Below are 15,097 nucleotides of genomic sequence, written 5' to 3'. Positions count from 1 at the left end.
GGTCTGAATATTGTGTAGGTTGGCATGTGACACATTTTGTTCCTGTAATCTAGTGCTGCTGAACTGCATTTTCTTTTCCCTGCGTAAGCAAAGCTCACTAGAACAGCTTGTTTTAAAGAGGGGTTGTTGGGGGTGGGGTGAAGTTGCCAATTTTATACCAGAAACTGGATAGCTTTTGTATCCAGTAAATTCTATTTGCTTTGATTTTGAATGAAAACAAATGTTCGCTTAAATTCATTACATTCCAAAGAATTTTCCAAAGCACTGAGGGTGGCCTTTTATTCCCTGTTCTAGTTTTTGTTTTTTAATTTTTTGTTTAGTGTTTCGGAAGTGATAAACAACGACTGTCAGCATGTTTATTTACAGCATCTGCTAAGTTTTATTTTCATCATGTTCAAAAATTGGTCCATTGAATGAGGTGGAAGAAGTATTGGTGAGTGCAATGACACGTTTTTTGTTCTGATTTGGAGAGAGGTGAACAGAATTCACTTGGATTATAATGTATCCAAGGGGTGAGTGAAGAGGAAATGTTAAGGTTGAGCTTTCACACTATAATATAAGGGAAGTCAACTGGGGACCCCAGAGTTTTAAAGGCAAAATACTGGAAATCTGAAATGTAAACAGAAAAACTCAGCTGGGAAAACTCAGCTCTAGGAGCATCTTTGCTGAGAGAAACAGTTACTACTTCAGATCAGTGACCTTGGGTCAGGCAAAGGAAAATTGTTTACAGCAGAGTTGACAGTTTTCTTTTTTGTGGTGAAAGTATTAGCCGGGAGAGTTGGTGACCAATGGACTGTAACAAAGGGGAGGGAGGGGACCTGAGAAAGAATGTTCCACTGTTCCCACCATGCAGCCAGGCATAACCAGCCTGCCCTGCTGAGTATTTTTAGCATTTTCTATCCATATTTCAAGCATTTGCCTTTTTTGTATTTAATTCATTCCCTTTTCTCTTGCAGGAATGCCCAGCTTGAAGCTGACCTTCTCTCCAACAGGATTTCTATTGGTCTCCCTTACCTTGCTTACAGCTTCTAATATTGACTCCCCCTCTCTTCCTCCAATTGAAAGGTGTGGCTATGGGAACCTGTATAGTTCCTGCCTTTCCGTGATACGTGAAACATTTTTGTTTCTAGGCCTAGCCTGGTTCCCCTCCCTAGCACTTACTTTCTGGGGTAGAGCATTTCTTCCACTCACCCCAGATTGGGACATTTCATCTGTGGCTCTGCTGTCTTCACGTGGTCCCTTTCCTGACTACTTTGGTCTCCACTTGAGGACAGGCTGTTAACCAGTACTACTATAATCTCACTGACTCCCACTTGTCAGTTTAACACTTCCCTTACATTGCTCCCTGTAAGGATACTTTATTCTATTCTCCTGCTTCTGCCACATCTGTTTGGATGATGCTTCCATTCCTCTTGTCTTCCTCAACGGCGAACTCCCCCTATGGTGAGACAGGGCTGTCGACCGTGCCTGGTCTATTTTTCACACCTTGCCCTCTCATCCTTCTCCCAGAACCATGATAGGGTTCCCCTGGATCTCATTCTCTTCTACCTTCAGTGTGATGCCACCACCCCCCTCCCCATTCAGTGTTCCGATGGCACTGAACCCCATACGACACTCTGGTCCACTCTTCACCTGCTTCCCTTCCTGTGCAAGTGCAGGAAATGCCCTTTCCCCTGTCCAGGGCAATGAACACTTGAAGCAAAATAGTGTTTTTTCACTTAAACTTTCAATTTTAATTTGCTGCTCATGATGCAGTTGCCTCTACATTGGAGAGACCGAACAGAATGGGCAACTGCTTTGCAGGACACCTCCTCTGTTCAGTCTGCAGTGTGAACCTGAGTTTCCAACCCCCATCCTTCTAATTCTCCACCCCTTTTACCTTTTCTCTGCCTCTTTCATTGTTCCATTTGAAGGTTACAGAACAGCACCTCCTTTCAATTACACACGTGCAACTTTTTGGAATCAATGTTGAGTTCAACAATTGCATATCACAGCCACTGCTCCCATTTTTTTTTTTAGACAGATGTTTGTAATGACTCTGCTGTTGCCATTTTTACTTTTCTCTGGATCTGTCTTTTATTTACATGTCCTATTAACATCCCCTTTTGCCTTACGTCATCATCCCTTTGTAACTTGATCTCTTGCATTTCACATTATGCCAGGTCTTCCCTTTTGTTCTTTCCTTTTCCCTGTCCTGTAATTAAACCTGTTGCATCTTTAACATTTTCGTGTATGATCACTGACCTGAAAGATCAGCTGTCATCTTTTCCCTCCACAGATGCTTTCTGACCCGGAGTGTTGGTTTCGGTTGTTTTGTGTCCATATTAAATAGATGGGTAAAATGAGATTCTTCTCAATGCAAGCGCACGAACGGAAATTACTGGAAAGACCCATCTCTACTTCTGAGAGATTCCAAATATTTAGCAACTGATTAAAGTAATAGAGACAGAGTAGGAGTTCTTGATCATATTTGGGTGCCAGATGAGTGAACGTCATTGGACTGATTATCTTTCTCCCTCATCCCTGGCTTGTTTTGTTCGTGTGATTTCAAAGTTGGGAGGGCGAGGTTGACAAACCAGCAAATCGAGCCTGATCGCTCCCCACAATAGAGGCAGAGGCAATGCATGCCCGTGTGAGGAAAGGACTTAATGTTAGAAACTTTCAGGTAATTGGGCAAAAGAATCATTGTTTAAAACCAATTGTAATCCATCAAACACTTTTTTTTTTCTTTTGCAGTTCAAATTCTGTACTCCGTTCTGTTTAAGTGCTTTTAAACGTGCAGCCTCGTGCTTTCCCGGCATCACAGGACGCAAGTGTCCCGTCAAGAGCGTACCATACAGCCCCTCAACCGCACCCCACTAAATACAATCCTGGCTTATTTTCCTGCCTATCTCTACTTCTCCTGGCTCTTGCGATTTCCTTGATGGGAAAGTCTCTGGTTGGGATTTTCCAGCCCTGTCGAGGGCGAGACGACGCTCCGGCCAGAAGCCCGTCGATTTTTCAGTGGGGCCGGAAGATCCTGGCAGTGGGCGGGTGCGAGAAATCCCGCCCTCTGTCTCCACCTCGAGCGTACTCGATGGCGGAGGATCCGCAATCCTCTTGGGTAGAGAATTCCAAAGACCCGCTGGAATCTTTCCTCGTCTCAGTCCTAAATGGCCGACTCCTTTTATACTGAGCATGCCTCATGTCCTAGATCCCCCAGCCAGGGGAAACAACCTCTGTCTACCCTGCCAAACCCCTTCAGAAACTTTGTATGTTTCAATATGATCACCCCTCATAGTCTCTTGAGCTTAGAAAAAAAAAACTAAAGGCCCAATAAATCTCCCCAGGAAATAATTCAGTGAATCATTGTGTACTGCCTCCAAGGCAGTACACCTTCCTCGAATACGGAGGTATAAATAGCGCATGGTACTCCAGGTGTGGCCTCACCAAAGACCTAGACAATTGTCACATGACTTCCTTATTTATTCAATCCCCTTTCAAATAAAGGCCAATGAGCAATTTGCCTGTCTAATTGCATGCTCTGCCTGCATAACTTTTTTGTTCCTTATACATGTATACCCAAATCTCTCTGAACCTCACCATTTGGAAGTTTCATGCCTTTTAAAATAAAATTCAGCTTTTCTACTCTTACTACAAGAGTAAATAACCTAACACCTTCCCCACATTATCCTCCAACTGCCATCGCATAACCTGCCTATATCTCTTTGCAGCCTCTTGTGCCCTCCTCACAGCTTAAATTTCCCTCTGCTTTGTAACATCAGCAAACTTTGGTACATTATCCTTGGTCTTTTAAGATAGTGATCAAATTTGTTACGTGTACTGCAATTTTCTTATACCTGGTGAGCATGGAAATTTGTTAGAAAGAACTGAGAGTTCTCAGCATGTGGCTCGTTGAACAGTGAAGAAGATATTGCAAGTCAATGCTCAGCTTAGTGGTGTTGGCATCCTTCCATCTACATAAGATGATGGGCATGCAGCAAATAAAATCTGTTGGGGATGGATAGCTTCATATAGTGCAAGTGTTTTTTTTTGATGCCTGAAGAGGCCAATCGGTGAGAGGCAGTTTCTGCCACAAGTATTGTATATGACATGGTAACCTGGTGCTGTGGATGGCTTTTTTTGGGTGTTGGTGCCTGTTGCCAGGTCATAGCCACTGACCGTTGTGATGATGCATGTCGACTCTCGGGTAGTGTCACCATACTCTGTCTTGATCTTTTTATATACCTTTTGCCTGGCTCGTTGTTAAATATTGCTTAACCATGTTATGAAGCTCCTTGGAACATTTTTATGTTGTTAAATGTGCTATATAAATATAGTGTGTATTTTGTATGTTTTGTATGCTTATTTCCTGGACACATTTCCATTATCTCGTGTGTCACGCATTGCGTAATCTTTTTGAGGAGTGCATATTTTGGTAATTGGCTGACCTGGTCTCTCGGATGGATGGGTGATGAATAGAACCATAGAAAGGTTGCAGCACAGAAAGAGGCCATTCAGCCCCCAAAAAATAAATAAAATAGCCACCCAATTCCATTCCTACCTTCCAGCACCTGGCCTGTAGCCTTGCAGGTTACAGCACTTCAGGTACTGTAATGTTGGAACTACTTCTTAATCCACCTCAAATGTACAGTACTCAATTATCACAGCAACCCTGACATTGCAGCTTTGGAACCCTGGAGGTTGAAGCTTTTCCTTTTGATTTACCCTTTTTTTTCTCTCCCCCCACCCCAGCTTGTTTTAAATAAGCTTGTGTTCCAACATGTAGGCAAAGGTGTTTTAAGAGGAGTGGGCAACTTGTTATACAAAGTACTCCAAATATTCAGAATTTGGATTCCATTGACTTGTTTCTGTGACACAGTTGACGTTCTTTCAGCATTGTAACAGCAGTGACTCAACTGATTCATTTGAAACATAACACTTCATAGAAAAATGTCGTCTTCCTCTTTGAGGGTTAGAAGAACTGGTCTGGGCCTGGTGTTTTGTAATGACCTGTTCTGTTTTAATCTTCTGAAACGTAGCAAGTATTTTTTTTCCATGGGTTGCAGAAGTTAAATTTAATATTCAGCTCATGTAAAATTCCTGAAGTCCTTTTTTGTGCAGAGGATTGTGGAAAGCTGCCAAAGTAATCTTGCCTTCTCATGATGGAATTCAGACTTGGGCATGTTCCAGTAATTGTTGGTTTTTGTCATGTATACGTAGGCTTTATTTTAATGTATTTGAAGAATAAGAATTCCTCATTTTAACTTTTGATGTACTTCTGAAGTTAACTCTTTCAGGTCTTGCATCACTGGAACCTTTTTTTTGTTTTCTCCCGTTCCTTAACCAGAATCAACAACTTTAACTTTTCTAAAATGCTGTACTACATGGAAGTATCAACATAGATTGTGTTCCAGTTTCTGGATGGGGCTTCTGGTTCTGAGTAAGAGTACTGTCACTGAGTCAAGGTTGACACCTTGTAAAGGAGAGTGGCTCTAACAGACTTATGTGGAGCACCACTCACCACATCCTCAGTCTGACAAACTTCCCTTCTGCCCTGTCTATCAATGTGACCACTTCCTCTTCAATTTTCAATGAACCTTTTCTGTGGTATCTTATCACACACTTCTTGGAAAGTACATTTTTAAACCCACACCTCCGCCCTACTTGTTTTAGTTATCCCTACCCTGTTCCTCTTGCAGCTCTGGGAGGTTAGTTGAGGAAATAATTGTTCTTCAGAAATGTGCTTGGCCCAGAATACTTCTGACTCAAGTGTTTAACAATTCCACCTTCTCTAGTCTGTTGTGTTACCAGCAAGACTCTGTGGCCTATATTTGCCTAGTTTATTTCTGCCTGCCAGTATTTTACCTGGCTTCCCCCTGGATCCTTGGATGTAAGCTGGCTGGTCCCAGTGATTAGTCTACCTTCCAAAGCTGACATCTTGCCTTAACTTATTTGTCACTGCATGTTAACCTCATGCTTTTATTCTGCACCAGCATTGCCCAATTGACATTGTGGGCTAGCCACACCTACAAAGATGCCACTTTAACCACAGACACTAAATTTTAGTAGAAAACACCAGTTTGTATCCACTCGCACAGTACAAATTGATGTGCTTCAGCCGATGCTTAAACATCTACCATCATTCACTAACCAAGGCTATAAAGTGCTCACATTATTGCAGATGTACAGTCAAGATTTTTTAAAAGTTTTTTGCCAAGTTTTGTGGTTTAATTTTTATATTCAGAAAACACTGATTTACAAGAAATGGTGATATTGCTGATTTTGAGACAGATTGCCAGGTCCAGTCACACATTGTCAGATTTTAAATTGCGTGATCCATTTTGAAGGATGGGGGAAGAACTCCGTCCTTAGCAATGACACCTGTGTTTAAAAAAAACATCGAGTCTGCTATACACAAACTACATTTTTGGACTGAAGCAAGTACGATATAGGAATTTTTTTAATATAGTGAACAAGCGGCCAATTTTTCAGCAAAATAGCACTTGGTGGGTGTATTCCTATCACCGCCCAAACTGTCTTTGACCCTTTCAGAAATAGTTACTGGGTGGAGTGTTACTTGTGAGAGTTGGGTTTCAGTGTTGCCTCAGCAATCTGGTGAAACCCCAGTGACAGTCTGGACAGTTAGGCCACTGTTGTCTTCTGCTTGGGATATAACTCCCTGAAATGTGTTCCCTCTGTCTCGTTATATCTTAAATGTTCTCTTCTGGCATGTAAGTTACACTTTTTTTTGTGTCACAAAGTTCTAATTAGCATCAGTGCCATAATGGCTTCCTTGTAAAACCATGCCCGGTCACATGATACAACCCATTGAACTTGGTGTCAGTTAAAATTAAGTGTGTAAAATGATAAGCCTAATTATGTAATTCTTGTTGCCTGATGGGCAATGCATGGCTTATTTTACAGGGCTTTGAAAAGCCTTTGTCATTTTCAAACTGCAAAGATGAATTAAATGAGTTTTTGTTGAGAAATATTTGGCTGAAGTTGACTTGTGCCAGCTATATGCCCTTGTGGCAGCTGTGAGACCTTCAGATGCTCGAGGCGCATTTCCAGATCCAATCAGCTAACAATTTGGAGTAATGCAATTCGTTGCCTTACAATCCCCATGACTGTTCAAATGGAAATGAGGACATTGATATTTAAAGTGATCCTTACAATGGAGAGAATCCTATATGCATACCCTTGCAATGGAGCCAATAAAGATGCATGCTCTTGTATTTTGTGGTCTTTACATTGGGTTTGAATAGTATTTGGAAAGAATGTATGCAAAAAAAAATCGCCTTTTGGAAACTTAAACACCGTTGCAAGAATGGCAACTGAAAGTGCAAACCTCCCTGTTCTCTCTCTCCCTTTTTCTTCTTTTCTCTTGGTTCTCCCCCCACTGCCCCCATGTTTCATGGGATCATCACAAGACTGGTTGGTCACCTGCATAATAATTTTTTTGGATTTGGTGTTTTTTGTTCAGCCAGATTCCCTTCCTGCCATTAACCCTCCCCAGTTATCAGGGCTGGAAACTGGCACCTGAAGACATGTATTCGCACCAACATGTGGCTGGGTTCCTTCACAGAAAACAAGCCCTGGAGTGGGACTTGACCGTTGTGCCTTCCTGCTCCAGGCAGGAGAGCTACCCACTGAGCCACTCCCAGCTCCTCTTTGCTTTCTCTCTCTTTCCATTTCTCTCCAAGTCCTCAGTCTGTGTTCTTCTCTTGCAGAAGATAATGCAGCTTCTACAAATTGCATTCCTCCGGTACCATCCTGAGTAACCCTTGACAGTAGACCAACTGGTTAATCATTTCTCCCCCCCACCCCAATCTCTCTGTGCATCAAAAACTCCTTGTGCTTTCAATATTGCAACCAATTCTGACACCAGCTTGAGGCCCTAGGACAGATGCTGAGCACTGGTGTAATGAGAGCCACAGTACAAACCAGAGCCATCATTGCACAAATGATCGGCCTCCTCAAAATGAGTTTTTGCTGCCTAGGCAGATCGGGAGGAACTCTCCAGTTTGCTGCACCCCAGGGTGTCCCTGATGGTGGTTGTGTGCTGCAGTCTCTACAACCTCCCCCTCCAGAGAGCGAGAACCAAGCCAGAACATTCACTCACTCCTCCTGAGGAGGTGGTGGGGGAACTGGTACCTGCAGATGTTCAAGGGCCTGTCAAGGAGTGATTTAAATGGTCAGGCGACGTGGGAGGCATTAATTCTCCAGAGGTTCCAGTAGCTCTGACAATCGCAGCCTTTTGTCATCTCGTACACTGTTTCCTTCTCCCTCCGCCCCCTCCAGGAAACCAGTTCCTCAAGTCATGTAAGCACAAGCAGAACTGTCTTACCCACCTGGTTGCAACTTGATACATTCACAAGACCATCCATTGAATCTATCTGCATCCATTATTTCACACAGGAAATAAACCAGTGCTCCTCTCCAGGATTTTCAAGCAACACGCCATTTATTTATACATGACCCTTATTGGCCCTTGCAAGTGATTTTCAGATTGTAAGCTCACCCAAATGTGACTAATCTTGATTCTCATCTGGGTGCTGTGGCATGGTGACCCAACCCCCCCCCTCACCTTTCAGCTGCAGTGGAGAAGGCTGCTGACTGTTTGCACCCCCAGCTGAGGCTGTAAAGGCCCTGCCTTGGTGGGACTCTCCTGCACAGCAGAAGGAGGCCCTTCATAGGGCTCGTACCTATGCAATCCCTTCATAGCCCTCTGGGCAGCATACAATGGCATTAGTGTATCATGCTGCCTTGCACTTTTTGGTCAGTGCACTAGATAATACCCTCCATTGAGCCTTGCCACATAACACTCTCTTGTGCAAGTACATCTCCATATTGGAGCCTCACTCACTCTGGCAGATCGTAAAAGGTTGTTGAGGCACTTTTGGCACTGGATCCAAGTCTGCCTAGTAACCCTAAGGCAATTGACCTTCCTCTAGGCTGTGTTGGTCAGTCTGGGTGGTCTCTTAATGCCAGCTGGCATGAGGACCTCTTGCCTGGCATTTACAACCTGGAGGAGGGCTCACAGGGAGTCATTGATTCTTGGGGCTGTCCTTGACCTTCTGCCCTGGTCAGCAGCTAGCTTCCTGCTCTCCTCCATCTGTGAAGAGGCAATGAGAGTTGGCAGCCTGATGCGCAAGAAATCATCAGGGTTATGCTTGAAATGTGTTCGGAGGAGATGGCGGTGTAATGGTAATGCCACTGAGCTAGTAACCCAGGGACTCTGGCTACTGCTCTGGGAGCATAGGTTCAAATCTCACCACTGGTGAAATTTAATTTAAATTAATAAAAACAAAAATCTGGAATTGAAAGCTCACTTCAGTAGCAGTGACAATGAATCCAAAATCTGGTTCACCTAATGTCCTTTTTAGGAAAGAAATCTGCCATCTGGTCTGGCCTACATGTGACTCCAGACCCAAAGCAATGTGGTTGACTTTTAAATGTCCTCTGAAATGGCCGAGCAAGCCACTCAATTCAAGGGCAAATTAAGCATGGGAAGCAAAAAGTGACACACTCATCCCATGGAAGAATAAAGAGCGGGGTGGGGGGAGGGAGTGAGTGCGGTGGTGGTGGGGGGGAAGTTTTCTCATGCCCACCACAGCTCCAGCAATCTTCCCATTTGTTGAATAAACTGAAATATGTAAATTGGCACTCCTTGTGCTTCCAGACACTCCTGCAGCACCATGATAATCATCTTGCCCCATGGTTACTGAGGGGCCTGGTGCACCTTACGCAGTCCTGTGCCGGGGGCCCCCTTTTAAATGTCTTGTGTTACAGAGACCTACGTTTTATAATGGCTTTCACCACTTCATGACATGCCAACTGCTTTACACTTGTAAAAGCAGCTCTTTGTAATGTATGGAATCATGGTAGCCAACCTGCGCACAGAAAGCTCCTATAAATGACAATGCGATAATGACCCAAATAATCTGGTCTAGTGGTGTTGATTTGAAGGAATAAATATTGGACTGGCCACTGTAGTGAATTAACCCTGCTTTTTGTGGATTCATGGGATCTTTTACAACCACCCGAGAGGGCAGGCAAGGACTTTCTTTAATATCTCATCCAAAACCTTCCCAACAGTGCAGCTTTTCCCCTGCACTGAACTGCCAAGTCTTTAGGCTGGGGGTTAAACCCACACCAACACTGGCAGACTGGGATAAGAGTTCAGAGGTAGTGATATAGCGGTACTGTCACGGGACTAGTATCCCAGAGACTCTGGGTAATGCTCTGGGGACCCGGGTGAGAATCCTACCACGGGCAGATGGTGAAATTTGAATTCAGTAAAAATCTGGAATTGAGCCTGACCAAGAAACCATTGCGGATTGTCTTTTTAAAAACCCACTGGCTCACTAATGCCCTTACCTGATCTGGTCTACATGTGACTCTAGGCCCACACCAATGTGGTCGACTCTTAAAATGCCCTCCTGAACGAGGGCAATTGGGGAAGGGCAATAAATGCTGGCCTAGCTAGCAACGCCCACATCCCATAAAGGAACAAAAAAAAAAATCAGCCAAGGCACCTGTCAAAATAGAGCATTCTAGAACTTTCAAGATGCATTGTTTTGTTTTGAACCATTTTTTTCTTTTTCTTTTGGAGAATTGCGTTTTTGAGTGGTGATCCATTTGCCCACTGAGGGGAGTAGGAAAGTAAACCTCTGAGAATAGTAAATGACAATATGTTGGAAACTTGGACCCATGAAAATGTGGCTCTGTGCTGCCTGACTTTCCTGTTCTCCTGCCCTCCCCCCGCCACCGCACCCTGTCCCCAGGGATTTTGTTGAGGAAATCCCATCTGACAGGAAAAATGCCTGATCATTGGTGGAATCCAGATTTGAGGAAGGATGTGATTTTCAGAATATTGTATCAAAACAGATACTGAAGGCACCCATGTGGCAATGTTGGCCACTTTTTTAAATTGCATTGTTGATGCAGTTTCTTTTCGCTGACTTTGCATTTCACGACACCAATTGAACCACTAGGGCATCTCTTGGTAATAAGTGTGTAATACAATGTATAAATCTGGGGCTCAGACTGGATATTACAAAATGCACAGGAACAAAAGTGCTTGGGAACCTTGTGAAATTTTGGCGGATGACATAAAAATTTCATGTGAATTTGTTCCTTTTTTTCCCCCTCCCCTTTTTCTCCACGCGCCCCTCCCCCACTCCTAATCGATATCTGTTGATGACATTGGCTACCTTAGCTAGTTAGGGAAGGAGAGGGGTAGTAAAGGTGACTGCAGTGGTGTAATGTGCTACTAATGGATTAATAATTCACCTTGGTTATCTTGGCTTTTGTAGATACCTTTTTTTTACCAGGCTGATTATCAAGAAATTCTGATCCATAGAAGTTCATTCAAAATTTTTTAACCTTTTGTAAGCTATTTGTTCTCCAATGTGCTTCATGCTTTTAAAAGAGTGTGGAATCGGTGTTTTGCTTTTCCCTCCAGCGCTCCTTTTTAAATGGAGCTGTGAAGAGACATCAATTCATTGGGATTCAGGAAGTTTGGCTGAAGGGAATCCCTGAACATTTGACATTTCTGGCTGGTAATGAAGTTGGCAAATGTGTGTGTTTAGGTAGACAGTAACCTCTTCTGCCTGGAAATATATTGTTTGGAAACATCCGGTTGTCTAGAAACTCTTGACAGACCCAAGCAACTCATGGCCATCACTTTAGTACAGTAGTCTGGAAGTGGGCATGTAGGAGATGCAGTATTTGGATAAGTGAAATTTATTTTTATTGCTACTTGTATGTGTTTTCACCATTTTTATGCTTCAGGTAAATATTTATATCTATGGTGTTTTGTGGTTCAGCATCCTAATGTCGTGTTATAATCCAGAAGTGACTTGGTCCCAAGCATTCAGGATTGGAGAGGTTGGTGTACTAACATAGCTCCCAAGAACAGTAAACTTGAACTCCCATGCTGCATACAGTGGAACTTCATGGTCATGGAAACCCCCTGCCCCCACCTCAAGCAATGGGCTTCTGGAAGTAATGTTGGGCTTGTGGACAGTTATGTTTTCAAAGAAGAATCCTTTTTTGTGTACATTTTGGAAGGCTGGCTTATATTGCCTTGGATTTGATTTGCTGTTGAAATGATGGGTGGAGTTTAGCCCTTAAACTGGGGCTCCAGGGAGTTTCCAATCTCCCAAAAGTAGGGAAATTCCAAATCCTGTTTCCTTTTTCAACACTAACGGTTGAAAGACAAGTGACCATATTGAATCGAATGTCACTGGCTAATTGCTGTAATGTTGCAATTTCGAGATGGGGTGAGAGCCAGTTTTACTTTTCACTTAGTTTGAGTTTGGTTCACCCTATCCTCTTCCCCCAACCCCCACTTTTTGCATTCAGGTGTTTTGTTTTCCTATTTGCCTCAGCAGAGCCTTCAGAACATACGTTTCGGAAACGTTAACTCTGTTTTTCTCTCTTTCTCTCTCTCTACAGATGTTGCCTGACCTGAGTGTTTCCAGCAATTTGTTTTAATTTCCACATTCGAGCATCTGCAGTATTTTAGCCTTTTTTTGTTTTTTGTATCTGTTTGGATTGCCTTCTCGGTCCAAAAGGCCAGGCTGGAGCTGGAACTTTATTTAATGTTACCCAAATCTATTCGCTATGGAATAGATTTATTTATGCACGCTGGTGTCCCAATCGGTGTCATAAGTGGCTCCTTTGAGTAGCACCCTCTCCGCCTGAGTCACAAGGTTCCAACTTCAAGTCCCCAATCCAGGCCATGAACATACAAATCGAGGCTGACTCCAGTGCAGTACTGAAGGAGTGCGGTACTGTTGGAGGTGCTGCCTTTCCAATGAGACATTAAACTAAGGTTCCATCTGCCTGCTTGGGTGGAGGCATCATTTGAAGGGGAGCAGGGGAGATATCCCCAGTGTCCTGGCCAGCATTTATCCCTCAATTAACATCACAAAGACAGATAATCTGGTCATTATCACATTGTTGTTTGTGGGAGCTTGCCGAGTGCAAATTGGCTGCCGTGTTTCCTACATTTACAATAGTGACTATGCTTCAAAGAACTTGGCTACAAAGTGCTTTTGAGATAAAAAACAAAAATGGCTGGAAAAACTCAGCAGGTCTGACAGCGTCTGTAGAGAGGAACACAAGTTAACGTTTCGAGTCCGAATGACTCTTCATCAGAACTGAAGAGCAAGTCACACTACCCTGATCTTTCCCCACAGTAATATCATTATTTCTCTTCAGGTACTTAGACAGTTTCCTTTCAAAACTTTCTCTTGAATTATCTTCCACCACTCACTCAGGCATTGCATTCCACATCATAACAACTTGCTGTTCAAATATTTTTCCTCATGTTGCCTCTGGTTCTTTTGCCAATTACCTCAAGCCTGTGTCCTTTGGTTACTGACCTTTCTGTCATTGGAAACAGTTTATCTCTCTCTTTCCTTCAACAAAAGCAAAAATAGCTGGACAAACTCAGCAGGTCTGACAGCATCTGCGGAGAGATGCTTTGAGACGTCTGGTGGTTGTGGAAAATACTTTATAAATACAAGCATTTTAACTTTTGAGCTTCTGTTTTGTGTGTGGGCAGTCATGACAGTGATTCATTTCCCAATTTACAAGTCTTGCATTCTGTTTATATTTAAGTTTTTTTTTGTGTTTTCTAGTTAATGTCAAAAGTTGTTTTTGTTTGTGAAACCAAGTAGTAGTCAAGTTGGAGTGAAGGGGTTTCTCTTACAGTGCAAGGTGAAGAGGTACAAAACTAAGGGTCTGCACTCCTCCGATAGTGAATGGTGCGATTAAGGATGACCAGTTTATATGGGCATTTTTCATTATACTTTTGGGGATAATTTGACAAAAACATGACAAGTTTTCTTTTATTTAAGATGTTTAATCTCAAAGACCTTTTTAGCTTGGATAAATTGATACCTGCATATAAATGTTTCTAGCTATAGAGAATACCCCTCCCTCAAGTGAGCACTGATATAATTGCTCTACTCTCAGAGCCTGAAATATTCCCATTTGGGTAACTCTCAATACAGTTTCTAACCTGGGAGGGACAGAAAATCTTATCCTGTTGCAAAATTAAATCTGTATGAAGCATTAATTTAAGATTCTATTACATCTGAAATATGTATTAAAAAATGAACTCTGTATATCCGTTGCATTGTCTGCCAGTCACCTATGCCTGGATGAAGTGTTCCACTGGTTCCAAAAAAAACACCCTTGCATCCTGTCCTAACAGTGACCCCTGATTTTTTTTCACTGTGGGAATTGTCCTAAACTAAAGCTGTCATTCTCACTGCACAACCTAGGAACAGCTGTATAAGTACTCTGTAAATTGCAAATCTGCTTTTTGTATTTTTCCAATGATACCACCAAACTCTCTGCTTAACCCTCGCGAGAGTGATGGGCAATTCATCACCTAAGTTGGCGGAAGCTGGTCGTCTTAAGTAAAATGGAAGTGACCGTGTAGGTATTGGTATGATGGCAAATTGGTTTTATTTGAAGAGAAATGGCTGGTCATTGAGTTAATGAGAATATATTTCTCATTATTTGTTTCTATGCTTCAATTTCTCAAAACAAGTGCAGAACCAAATCCATGGGTTTTCAGTCTGTGTGCAACAGCACTTGGAAATATCTCAAGTGGTGTCATGTTGGAGAGTGAAGAACATGGTGTATGTTTTGGGGCTTCGTCTGAAGTCGGGACTTTTTATATCTAAGTTTGCACTTTGTACACACAACACTATGTACTGCTCCAATCTTCTTGATTCATTTTTTTTTTGTTACCAGCTGTTCTATGTTCTCAATGATTCAAAGTTGCAAAATGATTTCCTAAACAAATCGAAATGGCTGAGTGATGGTGAAACATGGTCATTTCCAGTGCCTTAAGATAAACTTGATCTTGTTCCAGGAGTGATTATTCTGTACTGTAATGTTCTCTGTTTATATGTTAAATCACTTTTTGTATTTTATTTCCCTTCCCACAGCCAGCCCAATAGATTGTGCTGCAGTTGTAGTCTACAACAGCATTCTCACATGCTGTACTTGGTATGAAATCTGTTTTAATTTGACATTTGTTTAATTGGATTTTTTTTAAAAATTAGCGTTGAACTTGATACCCAGAGTG

General features: G+C 42.6%; 1 protein-coding gene across 2 annotated transcripts in view; it reads left to right on the top strand.

Annotated features, from left to right (window-relative positions):
- The window catches only part of spsb1 (splA/ryanodine receptor domain and SOCS box containing 1), a 79,954-nt gene that overhangs the window by 15,645 nt on the left and 49,212 nt on the right, over positions 1 to 15,097 (top strand). The window contains exon 1 of one of the 2 annotated variants that reach the window (XM_078557835.1): positions 14,974 to 15,018. The exons of the other annotated variant lie outside the window; for it this stretch is intronic. The gene's annotated coding sequence lies outside the window, so the exon portion shown is untranslated. Of the gene's footprint in view, positions 1 to 14,973; positions 15,019 to 15,097 lie in introns of those variants that run through there. 2 annotated transcript variants of the gene reach the window in all.

The sequence above is a fragment of the Cetorhinus maximus genome, chromosome 15, assembly GCF_964194155.1.
Source record: "Cetorhinus maximus chromosome 15, sCetMax3.hap1.1, whole genome shotgun sequence".
Lineage (NCBI taxonomy): Eukaryota > Metazoa > Chordata > Chondrichthyes > Lamniformes > Cetorhinidae > Cetorhinus > Cetorhinus maximus.
Note: the sequence above shows the minus strand (reverse complement) of the source record. Positions and strands in the feature narration are given on the sequence as shown.